Source organism: Geotrypetes seraphini, chromosome 1, assembly GCF_902459505.1.
Source record: "Geotrypetes seraphini chromosome 1, aGeoSer1.1, whole genome shotgun sequence".
In the NCBI taxonomy this organism is placed as follows: Eukaryota; Metazoa; Chordata; class Amphibia; order Gymnophiona; family Dermophiidae; genus Geotrypetes; species Geotrypetes seraphini.
In genome coordinates, this window is record NC_047084.1 from 419,197,645 (window position 1) to 419,221,342 (window position 23,698).

Genomic DNA, 23,698 nt, shown 5'->3' on the forward strand with positions numbered 1-23,698 from the left:
AACACAGGGTGGGCTTGGGCAGGTAAACCCAGCCCTGTCTTCTAATGCAAAGCCTAGTAGCTAACCTTCACCCTTTCACACCAATCTCCTATCCTTCCACCTCCCGTCAAACCTTCACAATTTTTTCTTCTTCCCAGCCAGCTTCCCACCAACCCTAACCAATCAAAACATTCATCACACAGACCAATCCCCAATCTCTCCTACCCTAGCAACCACTCCACCAACCAATCCACCACTCTACCTTTCACTTAACCTTCCTTAAACTAATCCTTTACTGCCTTCACCCCAAAATCTTCCCCCAATCTATTCTTTTCCCCACAAACCATTTCCTTAGCTCAACAGCAGCTCGGCCATAGTTATTAGCTACAGTGTGAACTAGATATGGAGATATAGAATGGTTCAAGATTAAAAAATGTACAAGACAAGGATGTATCCTCTCTCTTTTTCTTTTCAACCTCTATGCAGAAGTAATCATGAGGAAGCTTCCCTTAGATGATTCAAGTGTTAGGATTAAAATAGGCAGAAGAATCATCAGCAATATGAAGTATGCAGATAATACTACCTTGCTGGCAGAAAGTAAGAAGGACCTCAAGAAGTTGATCCTGAAGCTGAAAGAAGAAAGCAAGAAGATGGGACTTTACCTGAACTTCAAGAAGATCAAAATCATGACTACGTCCAACAAGAAAGTCCACATAAAGATCAACAGTGAAGAAATAGAAAGTGGTTGACAGCTTCATTTTCCTTGGGTCCCTCATTAATCACAGTGGCGGTTCTATAGCTGAGATCAAGTGTTGATTAGCACTGGGGCGTGCAGCTATGGTGAGCATGGACCAAATGTGGAAGTGTAAGGACGTCTCAGTCACCATCAAACAAAGACTGATTACTGCCATTGTGTTCCCAATCATGACATATGGCTGCGAGACATGGACACTCATGAAAGTAGATAGAAGAAAACTTGATGCTTTTGAAATGTGGTGCTGGAGAAGACTTCTATGAATCCCATAGACAACTAGGATTACCAACAAAGATGTTCTTGATCATATAAACCCAGAGTTGTCCCTGGAAGGCAAGATTACCAGACAGAAACTGACCTATTTTGGGCATGTGGTGAGGGCAAATTCACTAGAAAAGGAGGTACTACTCAGAATGGTCAATGGTAAAAGGAAGCAGGGGGCCCAAAGAATCTTTGGCTAGATGCTATCAAGCATGACACGGGAATTAGCATCAAGCAATTGAAAGAAGCCATGGAAAACAGGGAAGCATGGTGAGGTCTGGCCTACAGAGTATCCAAGGGTCGGACACGACTAAATGGATAATAGTTGTAATAGTTGTAGTAGTAGTAGTAGTACTTAGTTAGTGGCTTCCTTAAAACCAGGTTTCAGCAGGTGTAAGTACTGTGCCCAAAGCTAATCATCAATCCTATATAATAAAACGGTAGATGCGCATGCGCACTCACACTGCGTGATCTGTAATCCCTGATCTGTAAGACGTAGGTCTGTGGCATTGCAGGAGTGCACATGCACGCCTACGGTTCTTTCTTCGTCGTCGTCGTCTTCGCCCCTCCCCCAATCCCCATTGAGCCTCCCACCCGATCGCCTACAGAAGTCTGCTCCGCTCCTCCAACAGCGGAAGGCCCCGAGCCCAAGTCGGCGAACGAGCTGGTCCTTTGCCGGCTGCTGCCGCTCATGCTGAGGAGCGCGGTGTACAGCCGCTGCATGGTGGCGGCTCCGGGGCTTCTCCTCCCGCACAGGCCTCTCCCCTCTCCGCCAAAGACGCTCCAAGCACAGCGTGGCGCTGTGTGGGAAACCGAGTCCCACGCTCGACACCAAACAAACTCCCACCTGACCAGTGGCGTGAGGCTGCGGCCGCCTTCCTCCCACGAGGCTGCAGGCCGCAGCGGCTGTCGGCCACAGAAGCTGCAAGATAAACCCTCCACCACTCCTCATAATACTGCACACTTAGGGGAGAAGTTGGAAGAGGAAGATGTGTCAGGCAGTAAGCGGAGGAAACGGTCGAAGAGTAACTGCTTAGCATCAGGTGACTCTGTAGGGGGCTGACAAAAGAAACGCAGGAGGTGGAGGAAAGAACTTAGAACCCAGGCTTCTCCCATAGAAACAGCCAGGCACAACCTGGCAGTAGTGCTCCAGGACCTTGCAGGCCAAGAACCTGAAGAGGAAAAAGTGGAGATAGCAGTGGGAAATGCTGGTTGCATTACATTACTTACTGTATCTCAGGGGGGGGGGGGTGCTGGAGAGGGGGACAGGAAAGAGGTGCTGATGGACAGGGGAAGAGATTGGGGGGAAGAAAAAGGAAGGGAGGCCTACTGCTGGACAGGGGGATAGGAAAGAGGTGCTGCTGGACAGGGGGGAGATAAGAAAAAGGGAGAAGGGCTGCTGCTGGATAAGGGGAGCAGTGAAGGGGTGTTGGTGGACACAGGGAAGGTAAAAGGAAGGGAGAATGGGTGGACAGCTGAGGAAAAAGAAAGACAGAAAGAAAGATACAAATACAGAAAGCGGCTAAGGACAGAAATAAATAAACAGACACACACACATATATTCTAGCACCCGTTAATGTAACAGGCTATAAGACTAGTATTCTATAAAGGGTGATCCATGCAAAGCACTCTTTGAGAATTCTAGTTTAACGCAGATTTCACTGCCATTTAACACACTTTAATGAAAGGGCTCCCAAATACATATCCCTTTTCTATCTGATTTTACCTTGACTTAGATTGTGCTTTGTTCATATATGCTACCTCATTCGGGTTTTTTGGTTTTAGATCTTTTGCCTAACCTCAAATATCTTTTTGCTTTATGGACTTGCTTCATTTTGGAATGGGTCTGTGAGAGCTTTTTCACAATAATCAGTATTGGTTTGGATTTCTTTCCAGTCCTGCTAGCTGCCTATGTCCCAGCTTTGAACCCAAAAATTAGGCTCCAGTTCCTCAATGGCCTGTATCACTGGCAGGGATCTGAAAAGTAGATTTATGTAGCAATGGTAAGACATTCTGTGACACAGATTTTAAAACACAATAGTAGTTCTGCTGAATACTGGCATACATTTCCAGCCAAGTTCTAGAATTCAGTTTGTACAAATATTTTCTTTTAGTTTACTAACTTTCTCATTGGACAATATCAGTTTTAACCACATAGTTCATATTTCTATTGCAGTTATATCCAAGCTACTTGACATTTTCAGTTCTTCCCCACAGCCATAAGAAAACGTATTCATATCTTAAAGACCTTAAAAGCCTCTCTATAAAAATATTTACTTTTAAAAGAATAAAATAGCTTTCCAAACTTTCTTTTGTATTGCTAACAAATGTTCTTTTCATTTCCTTTATTCGTTTTCATTCTTTTTTTACCCTTTTTTTACCCCAATTTCTTTTCCTCCATGTCCTTCACTCTCTTCTCTACTATCCTATGCTCTTTCTTGCTATAATGTCTTTCCCTCTATGAGTCATTTTTTTATTTGCTCCCTGCTCCTGCAATCTGCTCTGCTCTCCATCCTTTGATCTCTTCTTCAAATTTTCACCTTTCCTGTATCTCCCCCCCTTTTTCATATCTCAGTCTTTTAACCTTTCCCCAATCTTCTTTGTCTGTCAACCCTTTCAGTCCCCTTGTTATTTCTCCTTGCTACCTTACCAGTATGCTTCAATGCCACATCCCCCTCCAGCATTTCCTCCCTGTTTTCATCGGCAACCAGTAAGAGGGGGAAGCCAATGTTAGCATACACAAATGGAGATGAGTTTGAATTTATTAGCATTAACTATAGTAGAACACCGCTTGGGTTAAGGGGAGGTAGTAAGAACATAAGCAGTGCCTCCGCCGGGTCAGACCATAGGTCCATCCTGCCCGGCAGTCCGCTCCCGCGGCGGCCCAAACAGGTCACGACCTGTCTGAATCACCAGAAGGGGCTCCCTTGCCACCTTGGTTTCTCATTGAAGTCCTATCTTCCCATCGAAGTCCTAACCCTCCGGTCTTGCACATGCATGACCTGGTTGGATTTCTATACTTATTACCTGGTTAGTTTTCTATACTTGTGTTACATCCCAGCTCCTCCCTCAGTATCCCACGATCCCTTTATCCCTCAGGAATCCGTCCAATCCCTGTTTGAATCCCTGTACCGTACTCTGCCTGATCACTTCCTCCGGTAGCGCATTCCAAGTGTCCACGACCCTTTGGGTGAAAAAAAACTTCCTTGCATTTGTTTTGAACCTATCTCCCTTCAGTTTCTCCGAATGCCCCCTCGTACTTGTTGTCCCCTTAAGTCTGAAGAATCTGTCCCTATCCACCCTCTCTATGCCCCTCATGATCTTGAAGGTCTCTATCATATCTCCCCTGAGCCTCCTTTTTTCCAGAGAGAAGAGCCCCAGCCTATCCAACCTCTCGGCGTATGGGCAGTGTTCCAGCCCTTTTACCAGTTTCGTTGCTCTCCTTTGGACTCTCTCAAGTACCGCCATGTCCTTCTTGAGGTGCGGCAACCAATACTGAACGCAGTATTCCAGATGTGGACGCACCATCGCTCGATACAATGGCATGATGACTTCCCGCGTCCTGGTTGTTATGCCCCTCTTTATGATGCCCAGCATCCTGTTGGCTTTTTTCGAGGATGCTGCGCACTGTGCAGATGGCTTCAGTGATGCATCCACCAGCACACCCAAGTCTCTCTCAAGTCTGCTGTCTCCCAACAATGCCCCCCCCAATTTGTAGTTGAACAACGGGTTCTTTTTCCCTATATGCATGACCTTGCATTTTTCCACGTTAAAGCGCATTTGCCATTTGTTTGCCCAGTCTTCCAGCTTGTCCAGGTCCCTTTGCAGGTCCTCACACTCCTCCCTGGACCTAACTCTGCCGCACAGTTTGGTATCGTCTGCAAATTTTATAACCTCGCACTTTGCCTCCTTTTCCAGGTCATTGATAAATATGTTGAAGAGTAACGGCCCCAGCACCGATCCCTGTGGCACACCGCTTGTGACTCCCCGCCAGTCAGAATATTGGCCCTTCACTCCGACCCTCTGCAGTCTACCCAACAACCAGTGCTTGATCCATCTGTGCACATCCCCTCCCACCCCGTGGTTCCACAGCTTCCTAAGCAGCCTTTCATGTGGCACCTTGTCGAAAGCCTTTTGAAAATCGAGGTAAATGATGTCTATGGGTTCCCCATTGTCCACCCGACTGCTTATTCCCTCAAAGAAGTACAGAAGGTTCATTAGGCACGATCTTCCCTTACAGAATCCGTGCTGGCTTGTTCTCAGTAGGCCATTCCTCTCGATGTGCTCGCAAATGCCGTCCTTGATCATAGCTTCCACCATCTTCCCTATAATTGAAGTCAGGCTCACCGGCCTGTAGTTCCCGGGGTCACCCCTCGATCCCTTCTTGAAGATAGGTGTGACATTCGCCAATTTCCAGTCCTCTGGTACCTCACCAGTTTTCAAGGATAGGTTGCAAACATGCTGGATTGTGCCCGCTATTTCTTGTCTTAGTTCCTTCAGAACCCTTGGGTGGATCCCGTCCGGGCCCGGTGATCTAGGGGGCTGGAGAGTGTGAAGGAAGAGCAATAGTAAACTAGTTTAGGAGGGATCTAGTGATAGCAGATAAGTTCCGAGATAATATATTGATCCAGTGTGATGGTTGAGGTAGTCCACTGTTGCGGAGCAGGTTATAGTGTGTGATCCGATAGGGAAACTTCTCCTTGCATTTGACAGTTTTCAACTTTATGCACTTTAACTTATTTTAATCTAGGAAATAACATTTCATAGCTGGATACAAATTCACAAAACATACCTACTTACCTTGCTCTCTTTTCACACACTTTTGAGTTCAACGATAGGCTAGAACAGAGACCCTGGCTAAATCTGTATCAGTCTGGACTCAGACCCAGGTATTGAACAGAGATGGTCCTTGTATCCCTACTAGATCTTTACAGAAACCAAGACAGAGGTTTCACCTTGGTGTTAGTACTACTGGATTTCTCAGCTACTTTTGACACTGTGCACCACAATATCATGCTGGTATGACTGGCAGAAACAGGTACAGGTGTCAGTGGCATAGGTTTTGCCTGGTTCAGTTCCTATCTATCAGATAGGCAACAATCCATACTTATTGCTACCATGGGGTACCACAAGGATTGATACAGTTACCTGTTTTAATATCTACCTTAAGTCACTGGCCAAGCTGATTCAGTTGATGAATATTCAGTTCTAAATTTACAAAGATGATATGCAACTACTCATATCTTTTGATCCATACTTCCCTATAGTTCTGAATAAAGAATGGGCTAAAATAACAAATTTTGCCTGAACCCAAGTAAAACTAAGCTCCTATGGGTTCTTAACACAAGTGGTCACATACCTGACATCAAAACCCCTTAAATCACTGGTTAGGAACTTTGATGTACAGTTAGACTCAGCACTTAGACTAATTCCTCAAATCCAAGCAACTTTCAGTAGCTGCCTCTATCATCTGTGACAATTATACTGCCTCTCTCCATATAAAGAAGGCAAGTCTTGTCACAGGAGTTCACGCCATGGAGTTAAGCACACAGGCCCGGATTCTCAAAATGGCGCCATTCGGAAGGTGCTGATAGGTGCCTGAATGGTGCTAAAGTGTTTTAACGGTGCAGTAATTGACTATGTCATTAACAACCAATGAAAAACTAATGAAAAAAAAGTAGGCCCCATGAGGTGCCTACAAAAAAAGGTGCCTGAATCATGTCTATGCAGATTCTTTACGGCTTTGAGTGTCAAAAGAGGGCGAGGTTGACATTTGGCACCACTAAGCATTATTTTATGTCAAAATTGGTGCCTATTTTTATTATAAAAATTTATTATAAAAATTATGGAGGGATTGGTTCACACCCAACTGATGGGTTATCTTGATCAATTCTCTCTCCTCCATGAAACTCAATCTGGTTTTAGGCCATTATTCAGTACGGAGACAGTAATTGCGGCTATCTTAGACAATTTGCACCTACTGTTTAGTAAAGGCCTTAATGCCCTGATAATGCAATTCGATATGAGTTCTGCCTTTGATCTAGTGGACCACATGAAACTGCTGCAATGCCTAGATGCCATTGGTATCCAGGATAAGGTGCTGAACTGGTTCCGTGGCTTCCTTATATCCCGCACCTATCAGGTTCGTTTTAATTATGAGCTTTCCGACACTTGGAGCAATCCATCCGGTTTGCCCCAAGGCTCTCCACTATCCCCATTGCTCTTCAACGTCTACATGTCCTCACTGGGCACGAAGCTAACCCAGCTGGGGATAAAACTATTTAGTTATGCAGATGATTTTACGATTATCATCCAATTCACCAATTCTGTCTCCGAAACTATTCCCAAAGCTTCAGAAGCTATAAACATGATGGAACAATGGATGACAAACTTTAGGCTCAAACTTAATTCAGATAAAACAACTTTTTTCATTGCTTCACCACATCCACTTGACATTAAATCACCCCTCTGTATCAATAACCTTAGTTACCCTATCCAGCCCTCCATAAAGATACTAGGTGTAACTCTGGATCAATGCCTAACCATGAAAGACCAAGTAGATTCCTTAATCAGAAAGGGATTTTTCACTCTCTGGAAACTCAGATCCCTTAAAGCTTATTTTGTTACATCGTTTTTTAGAATCCTAGTCCAATCCCTTGTACTAAGCCTGCTTGACTACTGTAACATTGCCTATTTGGCAATTTCCCAAAAAAATATGCGACGCCTACAACTGTTGCAGAATGCGGCAGTCAGACTAATCTTTGAACTAAAAAAATTTGACCACGCGACACCCTACTACAGGCAGCTACATTGGCTGCCGATGAAGGCACGTGTAAAGTTCAAATTTGCCTATTTCTGCTTTAAAGCATTACACGGACTTGCCCCCAAATACATTACTGACCTTTTCTCCTTCTCAACCAACAGACACAAGAGAAGTTCACATTCCAACTTTGTTTCCCCCCCAGTGAGAGGTTGCAAACTGAAAAAACACCATGAATTCCTTCTCTCACACTCACAAAGTAGAAATTGAATCTGAATTCATGCCATTTAATATTTGAAAAACAAAGCAGAGACATTTGAAGTCAATTCTAGCCTGAAGTGGTAATCAGTGAAGTCTTCCCAAAAGTGGAGAGACAAGGTCATATTATGAGCAGGCACTTACACAAGCCTTTGACCACTGGCATAACCAGACCCAGTATTTTGGTTGGGCCAACAGTTAACTTGGATGGGACCTTCCATCCCCCACGATATATGAAAAAAGTACAGATTTTTTCACCTACCCCACATCTATCATCTCTCCTTCTCTTAACTCTGTGGCGTCGCGGCATCTGCCTTCCCATCTCCAAACCCTGGGCCTCTCTAATATACCTTACAGGCGTCCTTAGTGCCATCAGTGATTCATTTTTGTTGCAGGCACCAGCCCCCCAGGCTTTCCTCTGCAACTTCCTGCCACACAGTTAACAGGAAGTGATATCAGCAAGGGTGGAACATGGCAGAGGAACGCTTGGGGGGCTGGTGCTGGCAGCAAAAATGAATTGTTGCTGGTGCTGGGGATGCCTGTAAGGTATACCAGGGAGGGATGGTGTTCGGAGATAGGACAGTTGAGAGTAGGAGAGGGCAGTGTGGTGCCATCACTGGATGTGCTTGAGCATAAATGGGTGGGTCTTTGCCCACCCAAGCCCACCCATAGGTACTTCACTGCCTTTGACATAGCATAAGTACTCATGCCAAAAGTTATGCATGAAACTGCAGACTTATACTGATATTCTATAACAGCAGTTCCATGCTGAACTGCTGTGATAGAGTTCATGCACATCATCCTAGTACCTAAATGTTGGCTTTTTTTCTTGAATTTACCCCAGTGCATTTATTGCTGTAATTATCTGTTCCCTACATCCAGTTTAATCTTGCTTGCCAGTGCCTTGGGTGAATTTCTTCAGAAAGATAGTTAAATAAACAAATTTCAAGCCAAAATGTGTTTGTACTTCTGGGAGGGGGTGAGGGTTTGAAGAAAATGGTTACTGAGGAGTGTTCTAGTGGTTAGAGCTGTTTGTTTAGCACCCTGAGGTTGTGGGTTCAATCCTGGTGATCTTGTGCAAGTCACTTAATCCTCCATCGCCCCAGGTACCATAGTTAGATTGTGATCCTACTGAGACAGAAAGGAAAAATATTTAAGAGTACCTGATTACTAGTCAATGTATTGTAAACTGCTTTGGGTGAATCTCGTCATGAAAAGGCAGTGAATAAATACAATTTACACTTGCATAATCTAAACGTGGGCCTTGGCAATCTAAGGCAACAAACGGAACCATACTCTGTGACATCATGTTGAAGTATACTTTCCTACTTTCTACAGTAATTATGGAATTGGAATATTTATGACACAGCATCATTGCTCTGCTCCTTATAACTCTTAGATTTGGCAATAAAATGGCAGAGTCTATCCATAGTGGTAACTAGTGCTCTAGGACAGTGTTTCTCAAGCCGGTCCTGGAGTACCCTTTTGCCAGTCAGGTTTTCAGGCTATCTACAATGAATACGCATCAACTTGATTTGCATACACTGCCTCCATTATATGCAAATTTCTTTCATTGTAGACAGCCTGAAAACCTGACTGGCAAGAGGGTACTTCAGGTCCGACTTGAAAAACACTGCTCTAGGAGAAGGGGTCTCATAATGTAATTTCTTGAAATTTTTTTATGCAGTAAAGTATTTATTTGTGCATTGATTTGTCTTTGAGTTGAGTTGGGTTGTTGTTTTTTTGGTTTTTTTTTACCATGCTTCCTTCTTTAAAAGAAATCAGTGTAATATAATTGTGATGGCAATCGTAGTTTCTTCCCAAATGAAAATGTACATGAACTGCTGGGAATTTCTCATTATTTAAGAACATAAGAACATAAGCATTGACTTTGCCGGGTCAGACTAGGGGTCCATCGTGCCCAGCAGTCCTCTCATACTTAGGACTGTTGATCGCAAATTCTGTACAAACAAGAATGTGTCTAGAGATATTTGGCATGTGTAATTCCTTTTCCTGTTGTCAAAAAGATATTTGGATCTTGAGATAATTTACTCCAATGCAAGGATTCTCATAAAATATAGCATAGTGACCATAATGGAGAACAATTAGGTAAAAAGAAAAGGGAAAACAAACATGGTAATAAAAAAAAAAAAAAAATCCCCCCAAAGAAAACACAAAAAGTTTACCTTTTGTTAGACAGAATATAGGCTGGACAGTGCAGTCATCGGAAACTATCTGTATTAAAGTATAGGGTTTGGAGTCCCCCTCATAAGAACAACAGTATGAGATATCCCCCATATTTGTTGATGGATGTCATGCCTACTCCAGCTGTCAGGAACACAGCTGTTCCATTTCCTTCTGAGTGAACAGCACTGCCAATGCCCTCCAGCTAGTGTGTTCTCTGCTAAGGTCCAGTGGAGAAGCTGCAAACAAGCTGAAACTCTGTCTTCTAATAGCAAATGCAAAAAAAAAAAAAATTTCACAACAAATTGCATTTTCACTGCTGCCTGATGTCACACGATTAAATGGGCTGAATTTGTTCTAGTACACTGAGTCGGAGGAAATCACAATGGAACAGTTTCTCCTGGCGACTGTTAATGCAGTTTTGGGCAAGTTTTGGTCTTTATGAGAAAAGAGAAGTCGAAAGCACTTGGCAGGCAGACTTTTTCAGCGTAATTTATTGATACTGCAGAAAAGAATGAGAAGTATGCCTTCGGAAGCTGTATATTTAGCACAGATCAGAAGAGACCTTGGGCAAGGAGCTGCTTCTGTTTTGTGCCTATATGGGTGGGAGTGAGGGTGAAATAAGTCTTCTGTCATTAATGCCTCATTTTTTAAATGAATGTAATGGCCATTTTGAGCTACAACAGAATTCCCAGATATTCCATTGAGATGCTTTACTTCCTGCATCATACTCTAATACGGCATTATGTGAAATGCATTATGGATGGACAAGTCCACAAATATGCCCAACCTTTGCATACATTTATTTTATTTATTTATTAGGATTTATTAATTGCCCTTATGAAGAGATTTACTCAAGGTGGTGTATAGCAGGTATAATTTCAACATAGAACTTACAATTTTGTTAACAATTTAACAGTAGTAAAACATCCAAATATAAACATAAATACAATGAATGAGGTACAGTTAAAATCAGCAAGTTGAAACTTAATAGGACTGTCATGAAATAGTTTAAAAAAATAAGAGAGATATAATGCAGTGTCAGCATAATATGTATGAAGCCTTTAATAAGCCCAAATCAGAACATTCAAATGACATAGATACGATGCTAATGCTTTTCCACAATATGGTTTCTCCTATAGCCGAGGGACCAAGGCTCGGATGCACAAAATTCACCATGCGTTTAACAATTGTCCCTAAACCAGTTTTAATCAGTTTAGCGACAAAGTATTACGCCTATCGATGCCCAAAGTGGCAAATCACAGTCTTTTCCGTGGTTTGTATCAACCTCCGATAATCATATGTAAATACAATGCAATTAAAACGAGCAATCTGCTCGATACCCACATGATGCACAAAATGAAGTGTCGGTTTTTAACGCTCTGAAATCTCTGACAGGTGTGGAGGTGCTGCTAGCATTAAAAAAGCGCTGATCAGCCCTTCTTACCTTGCATTATTTTTCCTTACCTTGTCATCTTTCTCTTCTACTTTTCTTCCCACTTTCTGTTTGCTATTCCCATATTTCTTGCTTCTAGAACATAAGAACATAAGTATTGCCTCTGCCGGGTCAGACCAGGGGTCCATCGTGCCCAGCAGCCCGCTCCCGCGGCGGCCCTCCAGGTCCTTGACCTGTAAGTTCCCACCTCCTGAATTGTTCATGCCCTAATCATGAAGTACCCTGTATAGTACCCCTCTATATATACCCTGTAATCCCTTTCTCCTTCAAGAAGTCATCCAGGCCCTTTTTGAAACCCATTATTGTACTCTCTCCTATCACCTCTCCTGGAAGCGCATTCCAGGTGTCCATCACCCTCTGAATGAAGAAGTACTTCCTAGCATTCGTCTTGAATCTGTCTCCTTTCATTTTTTCTGAATGCCCTCTTGTTTTTGATGTCCCCGCTAGCCTGAAGAATCTGTCCCTCTCCACCTTCTCTATACCTTTCATGATTTTATAGGTCTCTATCATGTCCCCTCTAAGTCTCTGCTTTTCCAGGGTAAAGAGCCCCAGCTTCTCTAGCCTTTCGGTATACGCAAGGTTTTTCATGCCCTTAATCATTTTTGTTGCTTTTCACACTCTCTTTCTTTCTCTTTCCCCTGTTCATGTTCTCTTTCCCCATTTTCCCATTCTCTTCTCTCTCTATATATATATACAAGTACACAATCCTATCTCCTATCTCTTCCTCTCCACTTTGCCTTCTCTTCCTCCTTTCTTCTCTTTACCTGCCTCATAGCCAGAAGCAGAGAGGGGGATTCAGAGCACGTGCCCTGTGGGCCCCTCCTCTCTATCGTACTTGCATGCTTCCACTCTGAAACCTGCTGAAACCTCCAGCAAATTGAAATCACCCACAAACAGAACCATCTCTGTGATGTCTCATATTATCTTCTTCTCCTTCTCCTATAATACAAGTTGGTACAATACTTCTCATTACACATGATCTCTCAAATGTTTTAAGAGTATCCCTGGAACAATTAAGTATCTTCCTGCTTTCCTTTTATTTAAATGGCTATTTATATTTTCCTGAGATATAGATCTATTCTTTGCCATTTACTCTACTCCATCTTTCCTTAAGAGATAATAGAGATTGTGCTTGTGGCTAAGTCCAAGTTTGGACTGGCAAGATGGCCTCCTGACCTTTGATTGTTTCAAGATTTTCAAGCATTTGCGCATATAATCTTCCAACCACAAATTCCATCACCCTTGTTCTTTATTTCATTTTATTCCCATCTTATTTTTCATGTAACTACATTATTATGGGCTCCTATCTTTTCAAATCTTATCATTATTACCCTACCTGCTTTTTCTTGAGAAGGAAAGTGGTCTGAATAATAATAATAATAATAAATGTATTTACGGTATATATTGTAATACCTCATGGTTCAGTATGGTTTACAATAACAAGAACTATAAAAATACAGTGAATTTACACCACAAAACACAGTACATCTAATATAATAAAACCCTAAGTGTGCATGTGCACTGTTACCTGTGTGTTCCATTTTCCTTGAGCTGTAGGTCTCTGGCAGGTAGGAGTGCGCATGCACACTTAGGGTTCTGTTTTCCATGCTGTTGTTCAGTCTGGCCTGTTCCCTGCTCGCCTTGCCGTACTGTATTTTTAAATTGAAAGACGCGGCAGTGGTTTTTCCGTGTTATTGCTCGGTCTGGCCTGCTCCCTGCTCGCCTTGCCGTACTGTATTTTTAAGTTGAAAGACATGGTGGTGGCTCCTCTCACAATCCCCACCTGTATCGGACTTCCGACGCAGATCGGGATCATGAGAGGAGCCGCCGCCGCCGCGTCTTTCAACTAAAAAATACACTAAGGCAAGGCGAGCAGGAAGCAGGCCAAACCGAAGCTTCAAAAATCCCAAAGGTGAGCAAATCCACTGCCCGACAGAGGGCTCCGTTTTGAAGCTGTGGCTCTCATTGAACTGCCAGTTGGCCGGCCCTTGCCGGAGTTATTTTTCAATTTACAGGTGCCACGGCGGCTCCTCTCACGAGCCGCACCTGCATCAGAGAAGACTTCCGATGCAGGCGGGGATCGTTAGAGGAGCCGCAGCGGCACCTTTAAACTTAAAAATAACTCCTGCAAGGGAGCCAGCCCAGACCGCGGGAAGAGTAGGGTGGATGGAGAAATACTGCTGCTGCACAGGGAAATGGAGGGGGAGGGAATGCTGTGGCTGCTGCACAGGGAAGTGTGTGTGGGGGGGGAGGGAAAAAATGCTACTGCACAAGGAAATGGAGGGGGAGGGAATGCTGTGGCTGCTGCACAGGGAAGTGTGGGGGGGAAGGAAAAAAAATGCTGCTGAACAGGGAAATGGAGGGGGAGGGGATGTTGCTTCTGCTGCTGCACAGGGAAATGGAGGGAAAGGGAATGTTGCGGCTGCTGCACAGGGAAGTAGGGAGGGAGACAGAAAGAAAGGAAGAAAGACACAGGGGCAGGGAGAGAGACAGAAAGACAAACAGACAAAGGGGGCCAGGGAGTGAGATAGACAGAAAGAAAGACAGCGGGAGGGAGAGAGACGGAAAGAAAAAGACAGGGGTAGGGAGAGAGACAGACAGAAAGACAGACATATATTCTAGCACCCGTTAATGTAACAGGCTTAAAGACTAGTTATATATAAAATATAACATTAAGAAATTATTAACTTGCTTGAAGCCTGTTCTTATAAACATTTCAGAACTCAACTGAAAACTTATCTCGTTTCAAAATACTTGGTTAAATAATTTATTTCTGTCATTCTTAAATTGTCTTTAGTTTATAATCTTTTGTAAACCGCAAAGAGCTTATGGTTACACGGTTAAGAAGCACGCTGTTATGTTATCTAGATTATACATACTTATCAAACAGGTAAGTTTTTAACGATCTTCTAAAGGCCTGGTAAGAAGAACTTAAGATTAAACCACTAAAACATTTATTCCAAAGTCCTGTTTGAAAGGATAGGGTTCTACTAAGAAATCTTTTGTATACACAACCTTTTATTGAGGGAAAAAAATAAGGTTGTGTTTCATGAAGAACATCTGTTTTCTACTAGCCCCCACACTCTGGAATTTACTGCAAGAGGGCTATGTTTAAATCCAGACTATCTCTACTTTAGGAAGCAGGTGAAAGCCTGGCTCTTCACCCAAGCCATCAATACATAGGGTGATTGTCTATACACTCCTTCTGCACCAGGACTAGCTTGTTATACACACTGTAACTAAATCAGTTCATTATACCTTATTTATCTGTTTAAAAAACTTGCCTTGAGTGTAGTCTTCCATCTGCTTATTTCAACAGACTCTACCACTCATCTTGTCCCCATTTAATATCTGCAATTGGGGCCAGATTCTCTAATATCGCTGGTAAAATCTGTCAGGTCACTGTAGAGCCAGCAAATTGTCTGATTTTAAAATGGAGATCAATTTGAAACAATTTTGCCTGCAAATGAGTTTCACGGAGATCTGCTTTAATCCCATCTGATCAGTCACTTGAAAAGCAACAAGCACATGCTCAAAGCTGGCAGGGAAAGCCCAAACAGCTGAGTGGCAGTGGAAGCCCCGAAGCATCCTCCTGCCGCTAAGCTATTCAGGCAGGAAGACTTTCTTTCTTTTTTTTTATTGGCATAGATGATGTGTATAAGCAGGGCCAGATTAATGAATAGGCCCAGGAGGCACGTGCCAAGGGCCCGAAATTTCAGGGGGGGCCCGCTGAAGGAGGAGAAACAGAGAGCAGCTGCCCTACTGTCTCCCTTCACCTCACCTCACCTTTTTTTTTTTTTTTTTTTTAAACAGCTACGGCCCCCCCCCCTCCCGCGGGCAGTTAAGATCGGCTACGGGGCCCCCCCCACTTAAGATCGGTTATGGGCCCCCCTTCCCTCCGGCATCAACGGCACTTATAAGATCAGCAACAGGCTCCCCGGTATCAGCAACAAGTAAGATCGGCAATGCGGTGCTCAACACAAAGCTTCCCCTCTGACACGAACTGCCCGGGCAGAAACAGGAAGCTGCACCAGAGGGAAGCTTTGGGCTGAGCACCGCATTGCCGATCTTACTTATTGCTGATACCCCGTTGCTGATCTTATAAGTGCCGTTGATGCCGGAGGGAGGGGGGCATAGCTGATCTTAAGTGGGGGGGGAGGCCCGTAGCCAATCTTAACTGCCCGGGGGGGGGGGGGCCTTAGCCATTAAAAAAAAAAAAGAACAATGTGAAGGGAGACGGTAGGGCAGCTGCTCTCTGCCCTATTAAGTGCCGTTGATGCCGGAGGGATGGGGGCATTGTTGCTCTTGGGGTGGGGTATATCTGATCTTACTTATCCCTGTTTGAAAAAAAAAAAAAGCAGCAACATAGGTGAGTGGTGACCCGCAAAGGTGAGGGGAAGGGAGGGAGATGGGCCTGGGGTAGAGGGAGAGAGAGAAGAGGCAGATGAATAGGGAGAGTGAGAAGGGGGCAACAGATATCAGCTCAGAGGAGAGAGCAAATGCTAAATGGAAGTGGAGAAAAAACACATTCTGAATGGAAGGAGGGGATAAAGAAAAAGAGCATATATTGGATGGGAGAAGAAGAGAGTTAGTGAGATAGTGGAGGGGTGAAGGAAAGGGGTGGCAATCTATGGGTAGACACAGTTATAAAAGGGAAAGTGAGGACTGAATAGTAAGAGAGAATTTAATTTAGACAGATGCAGAAAATAGAAAAGTGAGAAATGCCAGAGCATGGGGAGCCAAAGGGGGAAGGAGACAGAAATATCAGATCTGAGTGGAGGAAATGAGAAGAGAGGGGGAAGGAGAGAGATGCCAGACCATGAGGGGAACAGAGGGAAAAAGATGGATGCCAGACCAAGGGGGCAGGGGAGGGCAGGAGGAGAAATGGAAAGATGGAAGGAAGTTAGTAGACAGTTTCTGGAAGGTGCAGACAGTGGATGGAAGGAAGAAAATGACAAGATGAGGAAAGCAGAAACTGGGAGACAAAGGTTGTTAGATGCCATTAACTTGTGCTCGAGTCCTAGTCCAATATTAGATGAATATTTGAGAAGAGCAAAGAATACCAAACCCCCTATACCTTTGTTTCATCGACTACATCAAAGCTTTTCACTGTATGGATTACAATAAACTATGGAGAATGCTAGTGCAAATGGGAAGACCCAAACACATAATTCAGCTGAAAATCAAGATGACAAAGGTAGAAAAAATTTCTATTTTTTTGCTATAGGATAAATTAGTATTGTAGCTGTGTTGATAAATGTTGATAAAAAGAAAATGCAAATATGGCGATTGTTTTATTGGACTAATTGTAATAACTTTTTACTAACTTTTAGAGACTAAACTCTCCTCCCTCAGGTCAGGACAGGATACTGTAATACTTTACTGACTTAAGGAAAGAGGGTTTGACCTCTGAAAGCTAATTTAAAAATGTATTAGTCCAATAAAATGGTATTATCTTATTTTCCATTTTTTGTTTTAGTTTCATTTTTATTTGTTAATTTGTAAAGTGATTTGTTATTTCTCTTTGTTGAAATTTACATCTGCTATCTTTATATTTAGTTCAGTATTGGGGGATATGCACCACTGTTTCTTCACCCCCTAAACTGTACAGTTCCTTCGAATTGTAGCACAAGCCAGCATGCTGAATGTTCTGCACTACTACGATGGTCATAGAATTCTTATGATCGTCAGAACAGCACAGAACATTCAGCCCACCAGCGCTAAAAACCTCTTCCGTGCTTTTGTAAAAAAAAAGGGGGGGAGGAGGGTATTTTGTGATTACTTATTCCATACTGGATGAGGGTGGTTCTGTGTCCTGTGTGTATGAAAGACATGGTTTTCTGTTAGCATTCACCAGCTTTGGCAAAATGCATCAGGCATGGCTCCTGGGAGCACCTTGAATAAACTTGATTTGAATCTCCTTATTGTCTGCCGATCTTCTTTTGTTCCATGTTGGATTTTTTGATAGATCACTTGCATTGTTGTTTTGTTACAAATTACCATACATGGAGTGGAACGTACCAGAGGAGTTTGGACAACATAGAGTGAGGCAGTTGAGAGGAGTTGCAAACTTGGTTATTAATATAGACTTATGTTTCAGATAGTATTACTGCTTTCCAATGCATTTGAACACTTTTATATACGTATGAAAAGGGTTCAGAGTTAAAGTCCTGGGTGATATGTGGGAAGGAATGGGGGGATTTGTTCAGAGATGTTTGGGGCTTGCATAGAACTAAAACTACACTGGCACTGGTATGGTAATCTTTGTTGTTTTGAATTTTATAATAAAAGAAAAAAAGAAATACAAATGGAAATAAAGAAGTAGATAAGAAAACAGGTAATTAAATGAGGGCAAGGCATAGGCAGTCAGGGGTGGGGTGTGGGCGGGGCAGGGCTGAGGGGCCCAGTGCACTTGTGTGCCTAGAGGCCCTCAAAGAATTAAATCCTGCCCTGTTAGCAACTCACTTCTTAGCAATGTAGCAGAAAGTGAAACTAAACATAAACCTATACAAAATATGAATTTACCATTGAAAGATAGCTGGGAAGCAATGACCACAAACGCTTGCAGTCTGCAACAAAGTTCATGATCTACAAGCCATGATGTTAGAAGCAGACCTGGATATTGTTGCTATCACAGAGACGTGGTTCAGTGACTCCCATGGATGAGATGCAATCATACCGGGATATAATCTCTTTAGGAAGGACTGAGATGGTCAAAAAGGTGGAGGAGTAGCTCTCTATGTAAAGATCGATATCCAAGCGACTGAAATCCAGGGGACCTGGGGGAGAGGAAGAAGTGATATGGATCGCTCTGAAAAGAGAAGATGAAACTTCTATCTACATGGTATAGTCTACAGACCTTCAACTCAATCACAGCATATTGATAAAGATCTGATTGCAGGTATCCAAAAGTTTGGAATGAAAGAGGAGGTGCTGCTGTTGGGTGACTTCAATCTGCTGGATGCAGACTGGAAAGTTCCATCTTTGGAAGTGGAAAGAAGTAGGGAGATTGTGGATGCCTTTCAAGAGGTTCTGCTCAGACAATTGGTGATAGAACTCACGAGGGAAAAAGCGATACTAGATCTGATCCTCACAAATGGGAATCTACTGTTCGAGTGGGTGTCCACCTGGGAAATAGCGATCATCAAACAGTTTGGTTTGATATAATAGCTAAAGTGGAGGGCGGCCACACAAAACTCAAAGTCCTAGATTTCAAATGTACAGACTTTAGTAAAATGGGAGCGTACCTGAAGAAAGAGTACATAAGGGAAGTGGAAAAACAGTGGTCTAAGCTGAAAGGACCAATAAAAAATGGCTACTGACCTTTATGTGAGGAAAATAAATAAAAACAAGAGAAGAAGGAAACTAACATGGTTCTCTAAACTTGTGGTGGCGAAAATAAAGGCAAAAGAGTTGGCATTCGTGAAATATAAAAAAACCCAAGAAGCGGAGTGCAGAAAGGTCTACCAGGTGAAACTGAAAGATGCCAAGAGAGAGATACGTCTGGTGAAAGTGCAAGCAAAGAGCAAATGGCTAGGAATGTAAAAAAGGAAAACCCTGGCCGTGTTCAAATCCAAGTTAAAGGCCCATTTTTTTTTAAACTGCTTTCAACTCTTAACTCCCCCTCACTGCTGTCAAGAACCTATAGCCATTATAGCCCCCCCAACCCTGAAATGTCCTGTCTAAATTAGATTGTAATGGATTGTCTAATGTATGTTAAAATGTACAGCGCTGCGTACGCCTTTCAGCGCTATAGAAATAATAAATAGAAGCAGAAAGGAAGAAGATGAAAAATGGAATTGCGATACTAAAAGATGATATGTATCGATATGTGGAGAGTGATGAGAAAAAAGCAAAAATGTTAAATACTTCTGTTCTGTGTTCACATAAAATGATCTTGGAGAAGGACTGAGATTATCTTTCAAAGTTATACATGAGAATGGAGTAGATACTGTGCCATTCACGTTTATGAACAACTTGAAATATTGAAGGTGGACAAAGCAATGGGGCCAGACGGGATCCATCCCAGGATATTGAGGGAGCTCAGAGAAGTTCTGGCAGGTACTATTAAACATTTGTTCAACAAATCTTTGGAGACGGGAGTGGTTCCTGGGGATTGGAGAAGATCAGATGTGGTCGCAGAGATGAAGTGGGAAACTACAGGCTGGTAAGCCTCACTTTAGTTATTGGAAAAATAATGACTGAAAGAAAGGATAGTGAAATTCCTAGAATCTAATAGGTTACAGGATCCGAGGCAAATGGTTTTACTAAAGGTAAATCATGACAAATAATTCCGATTGAATTTTTTGATTGAGTGACCAGAGAATTGGATCAAGGGCACATGCTAGATGCAATTTACTTAGATTTCAGCAAAGCCTTTGACATGATTTCTCATTAAAGATTAGAAACTGATTGATGGACACAGGGATTTGCTCAGAGGAGAGAAAGGTGAGTACTGGAGTCCCTCAGAGATCGGTGCTGGGGCCGATCCTGTTCAATATGTTTGTGAGCGACATTGCTGAAGGGTTAGAAGGAAAAGTTAGCCTTTTTGCGGATGATACCAAGATTTTCAACAGAGAGGACGCTAATGAGAGAGTAGGAAAATGAAAAAGGATCTGCAAAAGTTAGAGGAATTGTTGAATATCTGACAACTAAAATTCAATGCAAAGAAGTGCAGAGCAGTGGCGTACCAAGGGGGGAGGCGGGGGAGAGGGGGGAGGTCTGTCCCGGGTGCATGGCTTGGGGGGGGGTGCACAGCCGGCCAAGTCCGGGTCTTCCTGCCCTTCCTTTTCCCCGGCTGCGCTACTACAATCCTACCTCCACCCGCCGACAAGAAGTTTTTCCAACGTCAATTCTGATGTCGGAGAGGATGCTCCGGGCCAGCTAGGCAGTGATTGGCTGGCCCGGAACATCCTATCTGACGTCAGAGTCAGAATTGACGTTGGAAAGACTTCTAGTCAGCGGGGGGAGGTAAGATTGCAGGCGCGGGCCAGGGGAAAGGAAGGGGAGAGGCGTTTTTATTTATTTTTTTCCATGGCAGGGAGGGCAGGATGTAAGCAGGCAAGCTGGCTGGCTTTAGTGCGGCAGGGAGGGAGAGAGATAGGTAGACAGGCAGGCTGGCTTTGGGGGTGGCCAAAAACTGAAAGGTAGTGGGGGACATAAGAAGGAGGCACTGGGGGCACTAAGGACATGGGAAGGAGGCACTGGGGGCACTATGGACACGGGAAGAAGGCACTGGGGGCACCATGGACACGGGAAGGAGGCACTGGGGGCACTATGGACATAGGACGGAGGCACTGGGGGCACTAAGGACACAGGATGGGGCACTGGGGGCACTATGGACACGGGAAGGAAGCACTGGAGGCACTATGGACACGGGACGGCAGCACTGGGGGCACTAAGGACACAGGACGGAGGCACTGGGGGTACTAAGGACATGGGAAGGAAGGAGGGATAGAGGAATAGAAAGGGACAATTGTTGGGCCTGAGTGCAGAAAGAAAGAAATGAAGGAAAGGATACACAGTCAATTAATAGATGTCCCCTTTTGATGAAAAAAATAAATGGTCACGTTACCTCTGACTTACTTTCTCTGCAGCAGAGTCAGCAGCTGTGCTGAGGTGCAGGAAGTCCCACGCTGACTCGTCTGCCGGCTTTGCTCCCGAAGAAGTAAGTTACGTGGGAGGGGCTGGACCCTGGCAGACGCAGTCATTGCAAGACTTTGCCACAACTCCCTGCATCTGCCGGTTCCACCACCTCCGACGTAACTTACTTCTTCTGAAGCAGAGTCAGCAGACGAGTCATCGCAGGACCTTCCAGCATGTGGCTGCTAAGTCCGCTACAGAGCAAGAACGTCGGAGTGGGGTGGACTGGCAGCCGGCAGCTACAATCATCGTGGGACCATGCTGCATGAAGGGAAAGAAAGGAGCAGGATTGCTGGAATGAAAGAGTTTTGGAGGGAAAGAAAGGGGGCAGGGTGGTATGGAAGGGTGGTGCTGATAGAATTGATGTACAGAGAAAGGGGAGAGACATAAGGGGGAAGGATATTGGAGGGAGAGAAAGGGACAGATGCTGATTGAAGAGGGGTTTGATAGCGAGAGAAAGGGCAGACATTGGATGGTAGTGGGGAGCCTATGCTGGATTTAAGTGCAGATGGAAGAGCTAAGGGAGCAAATGCAGGATGGAAATGGGAGGAGAGAAAGAGGGAAGCAGACGCTGGATGGAAGTGGCCAGAGATAGAAGAAGGTACTAGATGGAAGGGTTGGAGAAAGAGGGTACATGTTGGAAGGAGGGGATAAATAAAAGGAGGGCACATAATGGGGAGAAAAGGATTGAGTTAGGGAAACACTGGAGGGGTGAGGGAAAGAGGTGGCCAGCTTTAGGTATGATGCTTAGAAGTCCGAACCTACCGCTATAAACTCTTACAAGGTTATTATCTTATTCACCTCCTATTGTTTTCTACCATAATTGTTCCTCTTTCTATCATCAATATTGTATTTCCTTACCCATTCATTCCTTCTGTTTCTTCTGTTATTGTTTATATTGTTAGTTCTAATCTGTTATGTTTGCTTAGTGTCTACTTGTTTTTATTAACCCCAGTTTTAATCTGTAATTTAAAAGATTTGTTCATCGCTTAGATGGTGGTGGTAGCAGCTCTGATGCTCATAATTCTATGAGCGTTAGAGCTGTTACCACCATGGTTAAAATCCACACTACAGTTTTGTAAAAGGGGGAGAGGTTAGTTTGTGATGACATATTCCATACTAGTCGAAGGTGTTTTGTGTGTTCTGTGTGTTCGAAAGACATGGTTTTTTTGTTAGGATTGACTGCAGGATTGATCTGTACTAGTCTGGCTTGTTTAGTTTTACAATGGGTGTATTGATGTTGTACTGCTCACTGCATATGTAAGATGCTGCCTTTTCCTAGGTACTCATGTTTGACATGTGGCTTGTTACTAAAAATCATGTTTTTCGTACAGATGGGGGGGTGTCAAAAAATGATGGGCCCCGGATGTCACATATGCTAGGTACGCCACTGGTGCAGAGTAATGCATTTGAGGATTAGAAATCAGAAGGAGCCATATGTACTTTGTAGGGGAGAGGCTGATATGCACGGATGGGGAGAGGGACCTTTGGGTGATAGTGTCTGAAGATCTAAAGGCAAAGAAATAGTGTGACAAGACGGTGGCTGTTACCAGAAGGATGCTAGGCTGTATAGAGAGAGTGACGTGATTAGTAGACAAAAGAAGGTGTTGATGCATGGAATACACTCCCAAGGGATGTGGTGGAAAGGAAAACGATGACAGAATTCAAACAAGTGTGGGATGAACACAGAGGATCTCTAATCAGAAAATAATGGGTATTGTTCCGCCAGCCGTTGCGCACACCTCTGGACGGCTGGACGGACATGTAGTTACTCATTCATATGAGCCTCTAAATAATAGTCAGAATGGTCCAAGGCTTAAATTAAGCAATCTATTTCAAATTAATCACTTTGAAATGCAAACAGTTTTTAAAAAAAACAAAACCTTGTCTGTAAGGCAAACTGGAACAGCTTTAGCAGAGGTCTCTCCCTTCTCTCTTTGCTGCAGCAGGGTTTAACAAATCTCTCTCCCAGGACAGACAGGTCAAAACACACAAAACAAAAGCTTCAGCCTAACTCTTTCTTAGGCTTTGTGCAGGACACTAGTCCTTAATGGCTTTATCAGATAAGGATTCAGGTTAGAGCAAACGGAGATAGCAGTAATCACCCAGCTGTAACGTTTTCCCTCAGCCCTTACTGCAGAGATATCCAGATATCCGTGCTTCTATCCCATCCCCCACTTTAGTTAACAGCCACAGCAAGTCTTCACAGTTCACTTTTAAAGTTGAAAGGAAAACGTTTACAGTTTCCAACCTTTTTGCTTGACTAACAGTACCTCCATGGCTATTTCCTGTCCAACCCCATTCTGGGGATTACTTGCCAACTCAGGAGCGACTTCCATGGGCTGGAGTGGTCCTTACTCTCAGCAGCATCCAACATTTCTATGTCTGCTTTCTCCTGAAGGCT